Source organism: Heterocephalus glaber, unplaced genomic scaffold (genome assembly GCF_053883595.1).
Source record: "Heterocephalus glaber isolate CG9 unplaced genomic scaffold, H.glaber_assembly_v1.0 deba00001523, whole genome shotgun sequence".
Taxonomy (NCBI): Eukaryota; Metazoa; Chordata; class Mammalia; order Rodentia; family Bathyergidae; genus Heterocephalus; species Heterocephalus glaber.
The window spans coordinates 19,007,256-19,025,972 of NW_028258327.1; the positions used below are offsets into that span (position 1 = coordinate 19,007,256).

The 18,717-nt window shown below is 39.2% G+C and overlaps 1 pseudogene; it reads right to left on the reverse strand.

The window, feature by feature from the left end:
- Positions 1 to 486: 486 nt before the first annotated feature.
- LOC101702479 (cyclin-dependent kinase 16 pseudogene) lies at positions 487 to 1,784 on the reverse strand (annotated as a pseudogene).
- Positions 1,785 to 18,717: the final 16,933 nt, after the last annotated feature.

Sequence of the window (18,717 nt, forward strand, 5' to 3'; positions counted from 1 at the left end):
CACACACAGTGAGGCAGGTAGAGCAGGCAGGAAAGCAAGCCAAGGCACTGTGACCTTCCTGTCTAAGTCAAGAGCCCCAGCTGGACTAGCTCCAGACCCCTAGCTAGCCATGGAGTAGTAGTGGTCGTGGGGGAGGAATGACAAGGAGGGATAGGTCTGACCTCAGTGTAGGAGGCTGGCATGGTCATGCTGTCTCCTGGCAACGACTGAAATAGAGAGACAGACTGACAGACCAAGCAAAGAGGGGCATGAGAGTGCTTTGTTAGCACCCAGAAGGCAGGCCAACATGTGGGTTGACAGGTAGGCCAATGGTCAGGTGTTCAGATGGGTGGCGGGGACAACTAGGCATGTGAGACTGTGGCTTAGGCAGGTAGGCAGGCAGCAAGCAGGAAGGATGCACTTGGGGGCTACCCTGTGAGGATTTGTGGCATCCTTTTAGCTTAGTTGCTGCCCACTGGGGCCTTCCTCTGTGGCTTAGGACTTGCCTTAGAACTCAGTGTCCACCACAAGGAAGGCAGGCCTGCCTGAGTCGGCACTGATGAGGACCAAAGGCTGGCCTCTTTTTGCAGCCAGATCTCTTTTAGTATAAATATGGATGCAGTGTAAGGCAGTTTGTGGATCTGCTTTCCCAGGTTCAGGAATAATGGATATTTTATGGCATCTTTTTCAGAGATTGGATTTCAGCCTTCAAACTGCAGCATTTTGGAGAGATTAGCCCTGTCACTATCAAATCAGGGTGCATAGCTCAGAGGACCTGGCTTGGTACTTGGGGTAGATGTATGTCGAGAAGTCCTTCTTAGACAGGATGCCTGACATGTCTCCTCAGTTGGAGTTCCCAAGATGCGGAAGATGATGTGCAGCTGTTCCTCCCCCGTGAGCCTGAGAAGAGGGGCCAGCTTGTGGCTATCTCCAGAAGATGCAGCCCACACACCCCAGGTGTCAATCTGAGTGGAGTGGTCCCTGGACCAGAGTAGGATGCGAGGGGGCTGGTACCACAGAGTCACCGTCTTGTTGGATTTTATCTTCTTTGTCATTGACTTGGCTTAGGCCACACCAAAGCCAGCCAGCTGAGTTCTTGCTCTCATTGATAAGCAGCTTCTAGAGCTTGGTCTTGATGTAGATGTAGCACCTTCTGCAGGTTGCAGTAGGTAACCAGAGCAGCAGAATAGGAATAGTTTCACACAGTTGTCATGTTGATGATGTTCCCACAGGCATCCAGGTACTGTTTCAGGTCCTTGTCCAGGTATTCGGAGACAAGGGTGAAGGACTTCTCTGGGTGGATGATGTCATGTAGGGTGATTATCTTGACATGTTTGAGGTCCTTGAGCAGAGACACTTCAGGGATGGTGGTGCAGGGTACTCCCTCTTCATGCTGCAGTCTGATCTCCTTGAATGCTATAAGGTTGTCTGTGAGCTTACTTTTGCTTTTGCAGACGATGGCATACGAACCATCACCAGTTTATCCAGCACAATGCAGGTCTCCAGTTTCCCAATGCCAATCTCAGGCTGACTCAGTGGAGGTGGAGGCTGAGGGGCTGGGCAAAGATTGTGCTATGGAGGTTTGAGCTCAGGGTAGCCATCGGGCAGCTGGACGTTGGCCTGAAGGGACAGGTGCTTCTGTCAGTGGCGAATGGGGCGGAGGAGGCAGGCTTGCGCCTGTGCACACGCTTCCCATCAGACCCCATCTTCAAGTCCTCCAAGTCCTCATGCCCAAGCTCTGGCTCAGAGCTGAGGGGGCCCGGCCTAGAGAGAGGCTCCCCAGGAGCTGTGTCTGTGGGCGTCATTGCTGCCACCCCTGCCAGTCTCATCCAGGCCTCTCCGCTTTCAGACGCCGCGGGTCTCGTCTTCGCCTTGGCCCTCTAGGGGTGTGATTGACAGCTGGCGTTTGATCCTCATCCGACCCACAGAGCCTCAGAGCCGAGGACCCGCGCGGGCGGGGTTGAGCCCCCCCCCCTTCCCCTGCGATTCGCCGCAGGCGCCCGGCCTGCGGTCCTCCGCGCGGTGGCTGAGCCCGGGCGCGGCCCCGGGCTGTCGGTGCCCGCTGGAGTCTGAGCTCTTTGCCCCACATAGGTGCAGCGGGTTCCAGATCCAAACAGCCGCAGGCCGGCTCGCCGGGAAGGCCGAGCAAAGGAGGAATTTTTTCGTTTTGTTTTGTTCTTCTGGTATAAGAGGCGAAACCAAGCAGAGCTCATGCTGTATCTGGCTAGACGGGACTGTGTTTAAAGTCACCCAGTGAAACTTGGCGGTATAGAAAACCCTGGAATGATTTCTGGGTTCCTGGGGTAAGGTCATTCTAGTGTCCCCTTTCATTTTATCTTATCCTAAGCAGGACTGGCCTTGAGTAAAGTGAAGCCTTTGCATTGGGTGTGAAATTTAAGGGAGCATCAAAAATTCATTAAGATAGAAATGCAATATTAAAAAAATCAAAATCAATGGAAAAATTCACAAAGGGAAGATTATCAGTGTTTTAAGTAAGGACAGTATAGGTAATAGTGTTGGTTTTCCCTTTTCCCTCAAGCTCCAACATGGCTTGCCATGCACTGTTGGCTGCTTAGGAGCAGTGCAGCAGCTTCTACTGATGGCCTAGTGAGAAGGGAAGACAGGAAGTGCCTGAGTAGTGTGTGTTCAGGGTAAATGTGGGCTCGAGAATTTTTAAATATGAAGTGGAATTAAATGGGACTATGTCTTGAAACAAGCATGCATAGTACTGCATTTCCAGACCAGAAAGCATGAAGCCCAGAGTGCACATATTTGGGAAGGAGATGACAGGGGGAAAATGATGCTGACTGTGTGAGACTATTCATTTGTGACTTTGAGCTCACTGCAGTACAGATCAGAAAATATAAAAGGCTAATGAAGGAAATAAACATCACTCCCAATTCCATCCAGGAATTTTTCTGTACTATATCAAGACTATTGAAATTTTTTTTAAATGATACTATTTTGTTAAATAGATACAATTTTAAAATGACAATTGAGGAAAAGCTAAACATCTCTCTCTGACCCACTCTAGATCCATTTCCACCAAACTAATCTTTGCTCATAGCTCATTTCACACTTCTTGGCTTTATTTATTGTTTTAACAAACACATTGCACACATTGCTCTGTAATTTCTTAATATATTGTAGAATAGATACCACTCTAGATTCAATCCTAGAGATTCATTTTTAAAAAAATTTTTTTGTAAAGATAATATATGAACATGATAAAAAAAATTGAAAAGGAATGTTACTCAGTGAAAATTAGGTATTCCTTTTATTCCTGCCCAAAAGCCACTCACTTCCCCTACACAGTGATTTCTGCTATCAGTTGTTTTCTGAAGCTTGCAGAGCTTTTCTGTGCATAGAAATGTATTCTATTCTGGGTAGAACTCTTCCGAACACTGTCTTCATTTGCTTTTTTAACCTAATGATATGCTAGGGAAGTGTTCCATATCAGTACATGTAAAATTGCCTCATTCTTTTCTTATTACTTGGTTTCATGTTTCATAGCCACTTACCTTTCCATTATATAGATACACAACATGTATTTAATGCACTCCCTACGAAGGGACATTTAGGCTATTTTCCCCCTAGTCTAGCATTCACAATGTTGCAATAAATAACCCTGTAAAATATATTTCTAGAAATAAATAGTGAGGTTAAAAGTATGACTTTAATTTTGACCCCTGTAATCTAACTGCCCTCCAGAGAGGTTTCGTATTTTAACAGTTCCACCAGAGAAACAGGACTATATTCCCATGCTCTTGCCTACATGGTGTGGCATTAAACTTCTGTCCTTTGCCAACATGGCTGGTAAAAATGGAGATTTGAGGTTAACTGAACCTCTAGTTTTCATTTATCTAGTGAAAGGGTCTTGTTATGTAGATCAGGCTAGCTTCAAATATGTGATCCTTTTCCTCAGCCTCCAGGTTTTAGGATTACAGTTATGTGCCACCATGCTCAGCTTATTCTTATTTTAAAGATAAAAAACTAAGGCCTCTTGGTTAGTAAAAAACAGAATTTGTACTGTACTGAACAATGGGAGATATGAATTCTAGCCCAGGATATTTTTCTACCATAATACTGGCCATCATTATGACTATGATTCTCCAACTACAGTTATATCAGAACCCCCTGGAGAATTTGTTACAACATAGATCCACCCCACAACATTTCTGATTCTGTAGGTAAAGAGTGGGGCTTGAGAATGTTCTCATTCACACCCATGCCACTACATTTTTCCCTTGCCTTCCCCTTCTCAGCTTCCCTTGCAGCTAGGGGTTCTAGCCGATCTAGTTTCCACCAATGAGATGTCAACGGAAGTCTTCAGGGAAAACTTGTACTTTTCACATGAAAAGGGACAGGCTTGACCCTTCACTTCCTCTTTCTCCTGCCTAGAACATGTATGTAATGCTTATAGGTACAATAGCCACCTAATGACTGACACAGTAAAGTCAGCAAGATAGGAATAGGCTGGGTCCCTGATGGCCCTGGACTCCTCTCTTCTAGATTTCTTAATGTATGAGAAAAATAAGTATCTAATTATTTAAACCACCATATTTATAGTCTTTGTAACTGGCATCCAAACGAATCTCTAAATGATAAAGAGAAGAAAGACAGAAAGGTGCAGGACAGTCTGGGGAAATGATATTTAATGATCATTTTAAGGCCTAGTCTAAAGGTGGCATTATCATTTTTCTTATAAGATTATCTTTTTATTTTAAGAGATTTGAATTTTCTTTTTGTGAACTCTTTATATATTCTATGCTCATTAGAAAAATCAGAATAATTTTTTTCAATATTAATTCATAGGGCTTCTTTGTATTTTAAGAAAATTAGCCTTTTGCCTCAAGTATAATCTTTTTAATAACTGCATAATATTATATAGCATCTATGCTTATTATTAGATATTCCTATTTTTCCCCAGTTCTTATTTCCCCAGGCAAATAATATTGTGAAAATATCTTGTACGTATGTGAATTGATACTTTTATTTTTGTGGGATAGATTTTCTAAACTGAAATTGCTTGTTTTAACATAACTATTGTCAAGTTACCTTTTCCAAAGCAATTGACATTCCCACCAGTAATGGATAAAAGTGTCTATTTCTTCCATATACCGAAGATTGAAACTAGACCCGTATCTTTCACTACTCACTAACCTACAATCAAAATGGATCAAAGATCTAAATGTTAAAACAGAAACATTAAATGTGCTAGAAGAGAGAATAGGTGGAATGCTTGAAGACATAGTGGTAGGCAAAGACTTCATGAAGAAAACCTAGACTGCATGGGAAATACTATAAAGAATCAAAAACTGGGATTTCGTTTTATTAAAAAACTTTTGCACAGCAAGAGAAACCACCAACAGAGCAAAGAGACAACTCAGAGTGTGGGAAATTTTTTTTTTTTACCAGGTATTCAGATAAAGGATTATTATCTAGAATACATAAAGAACTCAAAATAAGTCAGACCAGCCCCAAATTTAAAGATCCAATGCGCATCTGAAATGAAAAGACACTTCTCAGATGAAGAATTAGAAATGAAAAATATGTGGAAAAATGTTCAGCATCACTGGTCACTCATGAAATGCAAATTAAAACAATGCTGAGATTCCATCTCACTCCAGAAAGAATGGCCGCCATCAAGAAATCAACCAATAACAAATTCTGGAGGAGCTGTGGGGAAAAAGGAAACCTTCTCCACTGCTGGTGGGAGTGGAGACTGGTGCAACCACTGTGGAAATCAGTGTGGAGATTTCTCAGAAAACTAAAGCTAGAGGTTCCATTTGACCCAGTTATACTTCTTCTTGGTATCTTCCCGAAAGAATTAAAAGCATCGTACCACAGTGAATACACACCCATGTTTATAGCAGCACAGTTTACAATAGGTAAATCTTGGAAATAGCCCAAATGCCCATAAACTGATGAGTTGATAAAGAAAATGTGTGTGTTTTTTTTTAATACAATGGAGTACTACTTTGCCATAAAGAAGGATGAGCTTCAGACATTTATAGCTAAATGCATGGACCTTGAGACCATATTCTTAAGTGAAATAAACTGGACGCATATGTTTAAATACTACATTGTTTCTCTGGTGTGAGAAACTGAAAGTAGAAATAAGGACTGAAACGTATAATGGATGTTGGGAAATGGGAAGAAAGTGTTCATTCAAATGGGAAGGGGAACAAGGGAGGAGGGAGGGAGAAAGGAAGGAAGGTTCAAGAAAAAAAGTGAAAATAGAAGAGGAAAATGGAAACAAAGCTTCTGTATATAGGGAGGGCTGGTGGCTTGGGGGGGGGAATGGGACAAAATAAAATTTATTATAAAAATAAAGCATTGAATATAAAATATTTTTGGTAGCAAATGGTATCTTCTTATAGTTTAAGTTTGTATTTAACTGACCACTAGTGATGATGAACATCTTTTAGTATTTATTGGTTACTCATATAGCCTCTGAATTGTTTATATTCTTTCACTATTTTTCTCTTCAGAGTTTTGGTCTCTGTTCTATCAATCTGCAGGGACTCAAGTGTATTAATGGTAATAACTGTTTATTTGTGATATTTTTCCAATCTCTTATTTGTTCTAACTTTGTTTATAGTAATAATTTGTAGTAAATAAACTTGAAGTTTTATGCTACTAAATATATTTTTTCATTTATGGCTTCTGAAACTCATGATTTTATAGTCACTCGAGTCTTTTTCTGTAAAAATCCAAATAGCAAACATCAGCTTTGTGGACCATATGGTCTCTGTCCCAACTACTCACAGTCTACCACTGTATCTTGAAGGCAGCTATAGACAATACGTAAAGAAGTGAATGTGTCTGTGCTTTAATAGAACTATTTACAAAAGGAGGTGGTGGCCTGTTGTCTGTAGTTTGTTGATCCTTATTTTTAATGCATAAGCCAGATGATGAAAGCACTTTCTCGAATCCTCAGAAGAATTTCACTTAGATGAATAAAAGCCAAAGTTATACCTGATCTGACCCTGCTATCTCTCTGACTTGATCCTCTACAATTCTCCTCTTGCCCAATATGCCTCCATTGCACTGGCCCTTTTCCTTGGACCCACCAAACAGACCCCCACCCCCACTCCTAGGCTTACCCTTTCTTTGAATCCATTTTTGCCTCTGCTTAGAACACTCCTTCCCCAAATACTTGCATAGTGCTCTCCCTCACTTCCTTCAGAATTTTACTCAAATCTCAGCTTATCAGGGAGTCCTTCCCTGGCCCCTTAAGTTAATATTTAACCCCTATTCTCCACACACTTTCTATTCTTTTTCCACTTTTAAGTCAAATTAATTCTGTGTACTTCACTTATTTATAAATGTTGATCATTTTTATTGCCTAGAATGCAAATTCCACAAGGGCAGGAATTTTCATCTGTTTCGTAACCTCAGCACAGAGAATGCCTGCCACGCAGTAATTTTCGTTGAATATATGTACAATGGAGAAGGAAGACAAGATATAGATGATACGGTGTTGATTTCAGGAGGAAAGTCCTTGAGAACAAGAGAGAACTGGTTTTGATGAGATCATTATGTCTCAGGAACTCCTTCTTCCTATTATTACTGGCAGGTCTTGATTTTCCTTTAAATCTTTGAGATTATTTCCTTTCTTCCGAACTAAAAATGACATTAATATTATGAAGTATGACTGTTTTTCTATTTCCTCTGTTCTACATGACAGTTTGACCCAAGGAGGAATGGTACATGTCAAGACATGGTACTCTTCTAAATTCTAGTTCTGTAATGCATTGTAGAAAAAAAAATCTATGTAAGGCTGTACCAAAATGTTTTACTTCTCTATTTACCAGTCTCACTTTGAACACAATAGAATAAGTTATTGGCTTTAGCCACACTAGGAACCAACAAAGAAGGAATATGGATAAATTCCCATTGGGTTATGATCATTGGTAAACTACCCTAAATAATATATAAAATTCATATTATTTTTATATAAATATTTGCATTTTTGATACAATGAAAAGCACAAGATTTGTGTCCTAAATTTCTCTTCCTCTATTATAGAAATCAGCCAACTTTTTCTATAAAATTTCAGATAATAAATATTTTAAGTTTGTAAGCCATACAAGTCTCTTTAGCAACTATTCAATGCTACTGCTGCAGTGAGACAGTAGTCCTAGATGATATGTAAGTGAATGGGTACAGCTGTATTTCAATAAAACCTTATTTACCAAAACCAGGCAATGGGTCATATTGGGGCTGTAGGCCATGGATTTCCAGTTGTTGTGTTGTCCAGTGGAACTTTGCAAATGTATTAGACTGAAGCTGATACAGTTAGAGAGCAGGTGCATAGACAGTGAAGTCAGAAAATGATTTTGAGGCACATCAGGATTCATACAGTGGGTATTTGTGGGAGATAGCCCACATTTTACCTTGGAGAGATGGCTGTGAAAATGGAATTAAAATCTAAGAGCAAGAAGGCAAGAGACAGGGGTAGGTTGTGGGGGTCAGATTACCCCTTGGATTTCTTCATGCCATGAGAATTATGCTATTAATTATAGTGTCCTGGAAACTTTTTATTTTTTTGAGATGGGGCTTTGCTATGTAGTTCAGGCTGGTCTTGAACTCACTATGTAAACCAGGCTGGGATCCAAATCACAGTGATCCTCTTGCTTCAGCCTCCTGAGTGTGGGATTACAGACTTGCACTACCATGCTGGGCTATTTTTCAATCCCATTTTTTCATTGGAAGCAAAGGTTTATGAATAGTAGAAAAAGTGATTTTTTCCAGTCAATGTTACCCAAGGGACTATCCCAAAAGAAATTTGTCCCCGGAAAACTTGAGCATGACAGTTCCTTCTCATTAGGGATTCTTAGGGGCCTGTGAATAATCTGCTGTTTACAGTCACTACTAACCTTTTTGCTACACTGAGAGATTCTAATGGGTTTCTGCTTCTTTTCTCCAGGTGGAAAGAGAAAGAAAAGCATGTATTAGCCCCTGTTATGAAAAAGGTATTAGGACACCAAAGGAAGGTCAAAGGCCAAGCTTGCCAGCATTGACCCCAGGACCTGGGAGTATCAGGGGCTGGGAGTGCTTGACTTCCTCTTTTGTAACCTGGGCCCTGAGGCCATGCTGAGCATACAACATGTGCTGCCATTTGAAGGATGAATGAATGAATGAATAAGCTGGTTCTCATTGGATAAATAAAACAGTTAATTGAAATATCCATTTGTCTCTTCTGCTTCTCACACTACAGAGTGAGAAAGAAGAAATTAAAGTGAATTCATTCTCAAAGAATTTTGGGATCCAGGTCAAATTCCTCCTATAACATGTAGATGTCTCTCTTCACATAGCCTGTAGGAAATGCTCAGTTCTTAGAAACCATTCAGTGCTGATTACCCATATTGCTTGTGTGTGTACTGTGTTAGTTTTAGGTTTTGTTACTTTTTTGAGCCAGTTCCAGAGATACAGAGTTGGTTAAAACTCCATCCTGCATGGTGTAACATCCTTACATTATGTTTCTGTGTATTTTCTCACCTTTCTGTGTATTTTCTCCCCTATGATATCAGGAATCCTATTTTTTCCTTCTTTTGAATCTATCCAGCATCTAATGTAGGGCCAAGGATTCAACTTCAGAAATCTTTTCTGGGTCTATAATATAACACTTCCTGGCACAGTTCTGACCCAGTATTTTGGAACTGCCCACTCCAGCTGGCAGTGAGCCACAGAGCAAATGATTTTGAGTGTGTATTCTGAGTGGAAGTTACACTCTTAGCTTTGCCTTCAGATTGTCCTCCAACTCAAAAGGACCTCACACTCCCCTTTCCTCTCTGTTCCTTTACATGATAGTTGGGACTATGTGAACCCTGACACTGCATAGGTTTCACAGGGCTTTGAAGTTCTTATATGAAGAAATTTATGTAAATATGAGCACATTTATATGTGAGTATTATAAGCCATTATCTCAAAGGCTCCACAGTTTAAGTGTTTTAGTGTGCAAATAAAACCATTCCAGGAACAGATAACTGTCAGCTCTAAAGAAAGCTAAGAATAAGGGGAGGTTTCCTTTTGGTGACCTTGCCTCCTCAAGATAGAGAGAGCACAGCTATACTTGCCTCAGGTGGATTAGAGGCCAGCAGTTCATGTATCCTAGTTCTCCTTATTCTTTCTCCTACAGTGAGCTCCAGGTCACCAGGAGGCTGAAGACTGGTGCAGTTCATAATGTGGGGTGTTGCAGCTGCTTTCATTGAAAGAGCCCTCTATGCACATTTGGGAAATTAAATCTTTGGAACATGTAATCTTTTAGTTGTTATTTTAAAAAAACCTAATATTATTATGGTCTACTTTTTTATGTCTTTAAAAAATAATGAGTTTCTGTTCTCTTACACTTTTACCTGGAGAATGCCAAACAGCACATACAAGTAAGAGTAACAGAGCCATGGCTAGTCCATGATCAAGGATTGAAGCCTTTCTCCCCAGTTGTCTGCCTATACCTCCTTAGATTTATGTTACTTCCTCCCTGTTTTCTCCTTAGATAAATCTCTTGGTAATAAATTCACCCCTCAAAGAGAAGCTGACTATATTTCTTAGAGAGACTACTGAGCCAGATAAATCAGAATTACTATTCTATGCATACAGTCCTCTCTCCTCCTCCTCCTCCTCTGGCTGATCCAGAGAGCTCCTCCTTCAGCAATGTCTTCTGACCAGTCAGCATTCAACAAAGCATTTGCTGAGTGATTGTTATGAGCTGCCACTGCTTCAGCATGAAATGCAGCATCTCATGATATTATCCATGCCCAGAATCCCTTGATCTCTGTCTCTTAATGGAAATGTGTTCTCAGCTAACTGTTGAATAGAAAATTAGCATTGCATTGATTGCAATTTTAGTTATAATTCCAACAGGATTTTGTGTTTTTGAAGGGGAGGAGGAATACACACTTTGATTTTTAAGTCTATATCATAGAATAAACATGAGGAAATCATCAAGGAAATTTAAAAAAATCAACAATGAGGTGAACTTGCTCTAACAAAAATTGAATTATAGAGTGAGTGAAATAGAAATGGAAAGGTATCATTATGCAATTATAGACAAATAAATTAATAGAATATAATAGAAACATGGAAGCAAATATACATTTATGGCATTTTATTTCAGTGGGGAAATCTTGGGCTATTTAATAACTGGTGCTAGGAAAACTGGTTATCCATTTAAATAAAAGGATTCATTCATCCACAAATTTACCATCCAGGGTGCTCTTCATGCTCTTGCCTAGATCCAAATTTTCATCTGGTATCATTTTTCTTCTTCCAAAAGAACTTTAACATTTTTGTTAGAGATAATTTCTCTCTGCCTGAAAGGACCTATATTTTATCTTTGTTTATGAAATGAATAACAGAAATCCCTGACAGGCAGATACCAGACTAGGTAAATTTTACCATTTCCCCAGCTTACTCTCTTGTTAAGGCCACAGTGCAAGGAGGGTAACTCTAGCAGGGCCCTGAGGTGTCCCCAAGTTGAAGTTCAGGGAGATCAAAGTATACAGAAAGTACAGCACAGAGCCCCGGACAGAAAAGAATGACCTGGAAAGAGAATTCTAGAAATGTGTAGAGGGCCCTCCTAAGTCTTCAGCAGAGTACTGATCAGCATATCCATTTGAGGAGACAACTTAAGACCTGAGAAAGAAAAATTAGTTACAAATCAGATTGAAAAACTTCAAAATTCATGGAGCATTGATTAGAGTACTCAGAAGGGTCTTGCTTCAGGTGTGGAAATTTATTAGCACTAGTTTTGGTGCAGCTCTTAAAAGCAAGAGCTAAAAAAAGTCTAAACATTTTTCAAGAAACTTAACTGTATTCCAGAATAAAGTTGCTCAAGAATATTTATAGGAATAAAAATATATTCAGCTTGCAGTGAAATGTAATTCATAATCCATGGTAGCTAATCAAATAATACTAGGCATGTAAAGAAGCTGGAAATATAATCCATAATAAGGAGAAAAAAATAAATCAAGCCAATAGTAATACAAATGTCAAAATTAGCACATGAGGACATTAAAATAGTTATTATACTATATTTCACTTCTTCACAGTGCTCAGTCATGGAAGATACGAGACCCAAACTTCTAAAGATGAAAACTACAAGGTATGAGATGAAAAATACTCTAGTGGGATTAGTGTTGGATTAGGTATTGCATAAGAAAAAACTTCCTGAATGTGAAGACAAAGGAATAAAAACTATACACGATGAGACATGTAGAAAAAGGATTAAAACATTACCAACAAATATAAATATATATATATGTAAATTATGGGGAAGTAAGAGAATAAAAAATTAAATAATCACTAAAAATTTATCAAAATTGATGAAAACTATAAGCTTGTAGATCCAAAAGACCAGAAAACTTGAAACACAATAAATATGAAAAATATCTAACCAAGGCATGTAGTGTTCTAATTATTCAAAATCAATTCTAAAGAGAAAATATTAAAGATAACCAAAAATGAAGACATGTCAAATACAAAGGAACAAAAGATAACAGCAGTATTTCCCCTGACAACGAAACAGTGGAGAAACATCTATAAAGAACTAAAAGAAAAAACCCTGTCAACCTAGAATTCTGTACTTATACAAATGAGCAATAAACAAATGAAATATTGGTGTGATTTTAAGAATAGTTGGGGCATTTAAAACAACAAATTAAGTATCAATTTCCTCCTCTTCTAAACTTGGAATCAATTGAGAAATAAGACCAATTTTGAGCTTTATTAGTGATAAAGTTGACTAGAGAATTGGAGAATGGCTTACTATTGCAATTACCAAATTGGGTTTGCAATGAGACAATTTACTTGTAAGGTAATAGATATATCTTGCCTTGGGAAGTGCCACAGGGCTGGGTAGACCAGAAGGGACCCTCTCTGTAAGCAAATGGATCTGAAATGATAATGATGCCCAGATGGGCTGGTTTGAATTAAATATTCTCAATTTATTTTCCTGAAATCACTAGTTGGAGCTTATTCCTCTCATGTAGAAGTGTTAGTGAGTGGACAATAAGAATCTGGGACTTTTAATTATCCTTTCCCTTATGGAAAACAGAATAATGGGTAAATAAATACTCTTCCCAATAATATCAGTAAAAAGATCATTTAAAAATGAAAAATGTGTGGTAAATATTTATTGAAGCCAAGATCTTCAGAGTCTTCACTTTGGGCTGCCTAGAAACAGACTATGTGTCTTAGTCACTTTCTTGTCACAGGGACAAAATACCAGACACCCACAACTTAAAGGAGGAGAAGAATTTATCTGGCTCATGGCTTTAGAGGATTCAGTCTATAGTCAGCTGCTCCAATCCAAGAAGGACATGGTAGAAGGGTTTGGCAGAGGAAAGGTGCTCATGTCATGGCGGCCAGGAAGCAGAGAAGAGGGGACTGAAGAGGGAGATACAACTTCAGGTCAACATCCCCAGGGAACTGCCTCCAACCAGGCCCCACCTCCTAACAACAAGTCAGCTATAGCATGCCCATAACCCAGTAACCTTCTAAAAGCCCAACTCTAATCACATGAGGCTTTGGGCAGGGGGATTATATCTAATCCATAATATTATGAGACAATTATTTGAGTCTAAGCAGTGTGTGTAGGAAGTAACATCAGTAAGTACTAATAAGTCACTTGGAAGATGAGACAGAGAAGAGAAGGAAGAGAATATGGGGTGTTTTGTTTTCTCAATACACTTATCATTATGGGCAACTGGCATTAATCTCATTGGAGAACTTTGGGAAGCAGTATAAAACAAATGTTTTTGACCTATCTTGCCTGAGGGATAAAGGAAAAGGGTTACTTATGCACGTCATTGACTAAAGGTTGCTTTAGTGTAACAGCAAGGTTTTGGAACTTCAAAGCCTGGCTCTGTTACAGTTGGAATCAAAACCAGCAGCCATAGGGCCAGGGATTTAGCTCAGTGGTTCTGGCACCTGCTTTGCAAGCGCAAGGTCCCGAGTTTGATCCCCAGTACCAAAAAAAAAACCAAAAACACACACACACACAAAGAAAACCAGCAGCCATTGACAGCTCTTGGGTTCAGGCTTAGAGGTTTTGGCAGTTGTAAACTGGGCCAGTAAGTATGGAAATGGTGGCTGCTGAAAGAATAGAGGTGGGTCCCTGATAGCATTATCTGTGTTTAAGAAATGTTACAATATTTCATTTTCTTTAAATGAGAGTTAACCTAACCTCAACCTCTCAGTTATTTGAGCTGGCAGGAAAATTAACTCCATTTATTATTAGTGTTCTTCCTGGTCTTGCAGTTTGGGCAAAGGTTCCAATAAACTCATGTGAAGCAAATTGTGTGGGGGAAGCCCTGGTTATCATTCCACCTCTGTTTCAGTCAGGATGTTTTTTTTTCAACTGTCTGGAAGTTTAATTGTGATTTGGAACTCTGGAGCCAAGGATCTACCTCCCTGGCACACTTTATTTTTCCTTCTACCCTGAGTCCACCCCAGGGCACTGGAAGGCAGTTGGCTATGGGTCCTCATTTGTTGGAACTTGAAAGTTTGCATCCCATCTTCTGCTTCTAACTGACATAGCTGCCCTTCACAGGAATTCTAACCACTCTGTATCACTCTAACCATACATGTAAGTTAAATCTAGTCTTGACAAACCAAAGCCAGGAAGACTCCAGTCCTGGTTCAATATCCTTTGAAGAACAAAAGTCTGCTTACCTGCTTAGACTGGAGACAGGAAAAATACATTGGAGGAACAAAACATAAATTAATAATCCAACATGGTTCTGCTACATTGAAATCAGAATAAGCCAAAACATTTCAGCTTTATGATGTGAATTTCATCATGATGCTGGTGGTCTTCTGTATCAACTCTAGAATTTTACCCTCTTACTGAGTAAACCTTTCTCAAGCTCAGTGCAAAATTTCATAATACCTGGTAGCAAAGCAAAGGAGACAGTCTTAGCATATAAATAGAATCTTATCAGAAATCAAGATACCTCTGTATAATTAAAAAATAGGACTTGGATTAATTAATCTGAGGATCAGACTCAGTTGTCCAGGCTGGCTTGAATTTGCACTCTTCCTGCCTTGACCTCCTAGAGTGCTGGGATTACAGGCATATCACATCCAGCTTTAAATCGAACTTTTTTGAGGTTACAGTTCTATATGTTTAAACATACAGACTCATAAAAACAACCACAATTTGGATACAAAACTGTCCTATGACCCTCCAAATCCCTCATGTTCCTATAGTTTTGTCTTATCCAGAATGTCATATAAGTGGAATGATACAGTATATAAACTTTTGAGGTTGATTGCTTTCATTTGGCATAATGCATTAGAGATTTGATAAGCTTCTGCCAGTGGTCTAAGGCATTTGTTTTTGTTGCTTTCATCCTGCAGACTAAAGTGTTTGTAATATAAGAAATACAGGAAAAGCAAGTCTGGGTGAAGAAAGTTTCATGAGTGTTTGTTTTCTCTCTTACTCAGCCAACACAATGGACAAAGTTTTCTCAGGATTCTTCAGTTTCCCTCTCCTCTCCCTCCCCTATTGCATCAGCCATTAGCATCTGGTGGGCTTTGCAAAATGAAGCCTTAAAGAGGATTTGTGGACCCCAGGGATGTCTCACTCTCTCCCTAGACAACAACCAGCCTTTAGCACCTCTGTAACGTTTTAGTTAAGCTCCCACTGCTATAGTTTGATTGTATTTTGTCCTGCAGGATTCATGTGATGGAGGCTTGACCCTCAGCTAGTGATGTGAGAGGTGGTGGGGGCTTAAGAAGTGGGCCTAGAGGGAAGTTGTTAGGTTACTGGGGGTGCTGCCCTCAGAATGGACTATGGCAGGTCTCCTTGGACCCAAGCTTAGTTCTCATAGGAGGATTGTTATGAAAGCCTGAGAATGGCTCCACACAGTCTCTCTGGCTTCCTATCTAGTGATGTATCCTCTCTTTCCCATCTGTGTTTCTGACACTGTGCTGGCATCAAATATCGGGTCCTCACCAAAGCTGACCCAGTGTTGGTGCCATGTCCTTAATTGTTAGTTCAATAAACCTCTTTTCTTTATACAGGTATTTTGTGATAGAAACACAAAAATATTTACTCACTGTCTCTTCTCTTTTTCCTTTGCTTATTTTAATGTTTATTTGCCTGTATATTTTTCATTTGCTTAGTTGGCAGACTATGTACATGGTTTAGATTTAAATATTCCCCAAGAACCTTCTGAGCTCAGAGGCAGGGTTTCTGGAAGGTGATTGAATTATAGGGGTGAGACAAGCTGAATTGCTGTTAAGAAATGGGGTTTGACATGGAAATTGAATAACACTCTCCTGAACAACCAATGGGTCACAGAGGAAATTAAAGAAGAAATTAGACAGTCTTTACAAATAAATGATTATGCCAATACAACATACAGGAATCTATGGGACACAATGAAAGAAGTTCTGTGAGGGAAATTCATAGCAGTGAATGCCCACACTAGGAAAATAGAACGAGCTCAAATAAACAACCTGATGCTGAATCTTAAGCTCCTAGAAAAAGAAGAGCAAGACAAATCCAAAGCTCATACAAGGGAGGAAATTATAAAGATCAGAGCAGAAGGGCCGGGGATTTAGCTCAGTGGTTCCGGTGCCTGCCTTGCAAGCACAAGGTCTGGAGGTCGATCCCCGGTAGCAAAAAAAAAAAAAAAATATCAGAGCAGAAATCAATGCAATGGAGACTAAGAGAACAATACAAAAAATCAACGAAAGGAAGAGTTGGTTTTTTGAAAGAATAAATAAAATTGATAAACTCTTAGCCACCCTTTTCAAAAGAATGAAAGAAAAGGTTCAAATCCATGCAATTAGGAACAAAAAAGGTGAAGTCACAACAGCTTCAGCAGAAATCCAGGGGATCATGAATACCTACTTCAAGAACCTGTACTCTAATAAAATGGAAAACAAAGAAGAAATGGACAGATTTCTAGGTACATATGAATTACCAAACTGAACGAAGAAGATATAAAAATTCTAAACACCTCAATTACAATGAGTGAAATTGAAAATGTAATAAAAAAATTTACCAGCAAAGGAAAGCCCAGGTCCTGATGGCTTCACTGCTGAATTCTACAAGACATTTAGAGAGGAACTATTGCCATTACTCTTTAAATTCATCAATGAAATTGAAAGGGAAGCAATATTTCCAAATTCATTCCTGGAAGCAAATGTTACTTTGCTTCCAAAACCAGAGAAAGACCCAACCAAAGAAGAGAACTACAGGCCAATCTCCCTAATGAACATAGATCAAAAATCTTCAGTAAGATACTGGCAAATAGAATACAGAGGGTCATCAAGAAGATCATACACCCTGACCAAGTCAGATTTATCCCAGGGATGCAACGATGGTTCCACATACGTAAATCAATAAGTGTGATATGCTATATTAACAGAGCCAAAGACAAAAACCATAGGATCATCTCAATAGATGCAGAAAAAGCATTCAACAAAATGCAACATCCATTCATGATAAAAAACCCTACAGAAAATTGGAATAGATGCTCTTTCTCTCAACTTGACAAAGGCTATCTATGAAAAACCAGCAGCCAACATCATACTAAATGGTCAAAAACTGAAAACCTTCGTGCTAAAATCAGGAACAAGACAAGGATGTCCACCATCACCACTCCTGTTCAATATAGTTTTGGAAACATTAGCCACAGCAATTAGAAAAGAGAAAGAAATAAAAGGAATAAAGATAGGAAAGGAAGAAGTTAAACTGTCATTATTTGCTGATGATATGATACTCTACATAGAAGACCCTAACAAATACACCAAAAGACTTCTAGACTTAATTGGCAGATTCAGTAGAGTAGCTGGATACAAGATCAACATTCAAAAAACAATAGGCTTCTTGTACACAAATAACAGACTCACTGAAAGAGAAATTAGGGAAACAATACCTTTCACAATAGCACCCCCCAAAAATGAAATATCTAGGAATCAATCTAATGAAGGAAGCAAAAGACCTCTACATTAAGAACTATAGCACTCTGAAAAAAGAGATTGAAGAGGATAAGAAACATAAGAAAATGGGAGACATCTCCTGTTCCTGGGTAGGAAGAACCAATATAGTGAAAATGACCATACTTCCAAAACTGCTATACAGATTCAATGCAATCCCAGTTGAAATCCCAACAGCGTATTTCACAGAACTAGAGGAAAAAATCCAAAAGTTCATCTGGAACCAGAAGAGACCTAGAATAGCAAAAGCAATTCTAGGTAACAGGGTCATAGCAGGGGTATCACAATTCCCAACTTAAAACTGTACTACAAAGCCACTGTGATAAAAACAGCATGGTACTGGCAAAGAAACAGAGGATCAGTGGAATAGATTAGAAGATGCAGAAACAACTCCAGACATACTCAGATACCTCATCTTCAACAAAGGAGCCAACCATCCTCACTGAAGGAAAGATAGCCTCTTTAGTAAATGGTTTTGGAAAAACTGGATTTCAACTTGTCAAAGATTAAAACTAGACCCCATTTTTCATCATGCACTAAACTAAAATCGAAGTGGATTAAAGATCTAAATATTAAAACAGGAACACTAAACTTGCTGGAAAATATGTTAGGTAGAACTCTCAAAGACATTGGCATAGGAAAAGACTTTATGAACAAAACCTCAGTAGCATGGGAACTAGCACAAAGAATCAACAACTGGGATTTCATCTTATTAAAAATCTTCTGTACTGCAAGAGAAACCACCCAAGCCGAGACAATCTACAATGTGGGAAAAAA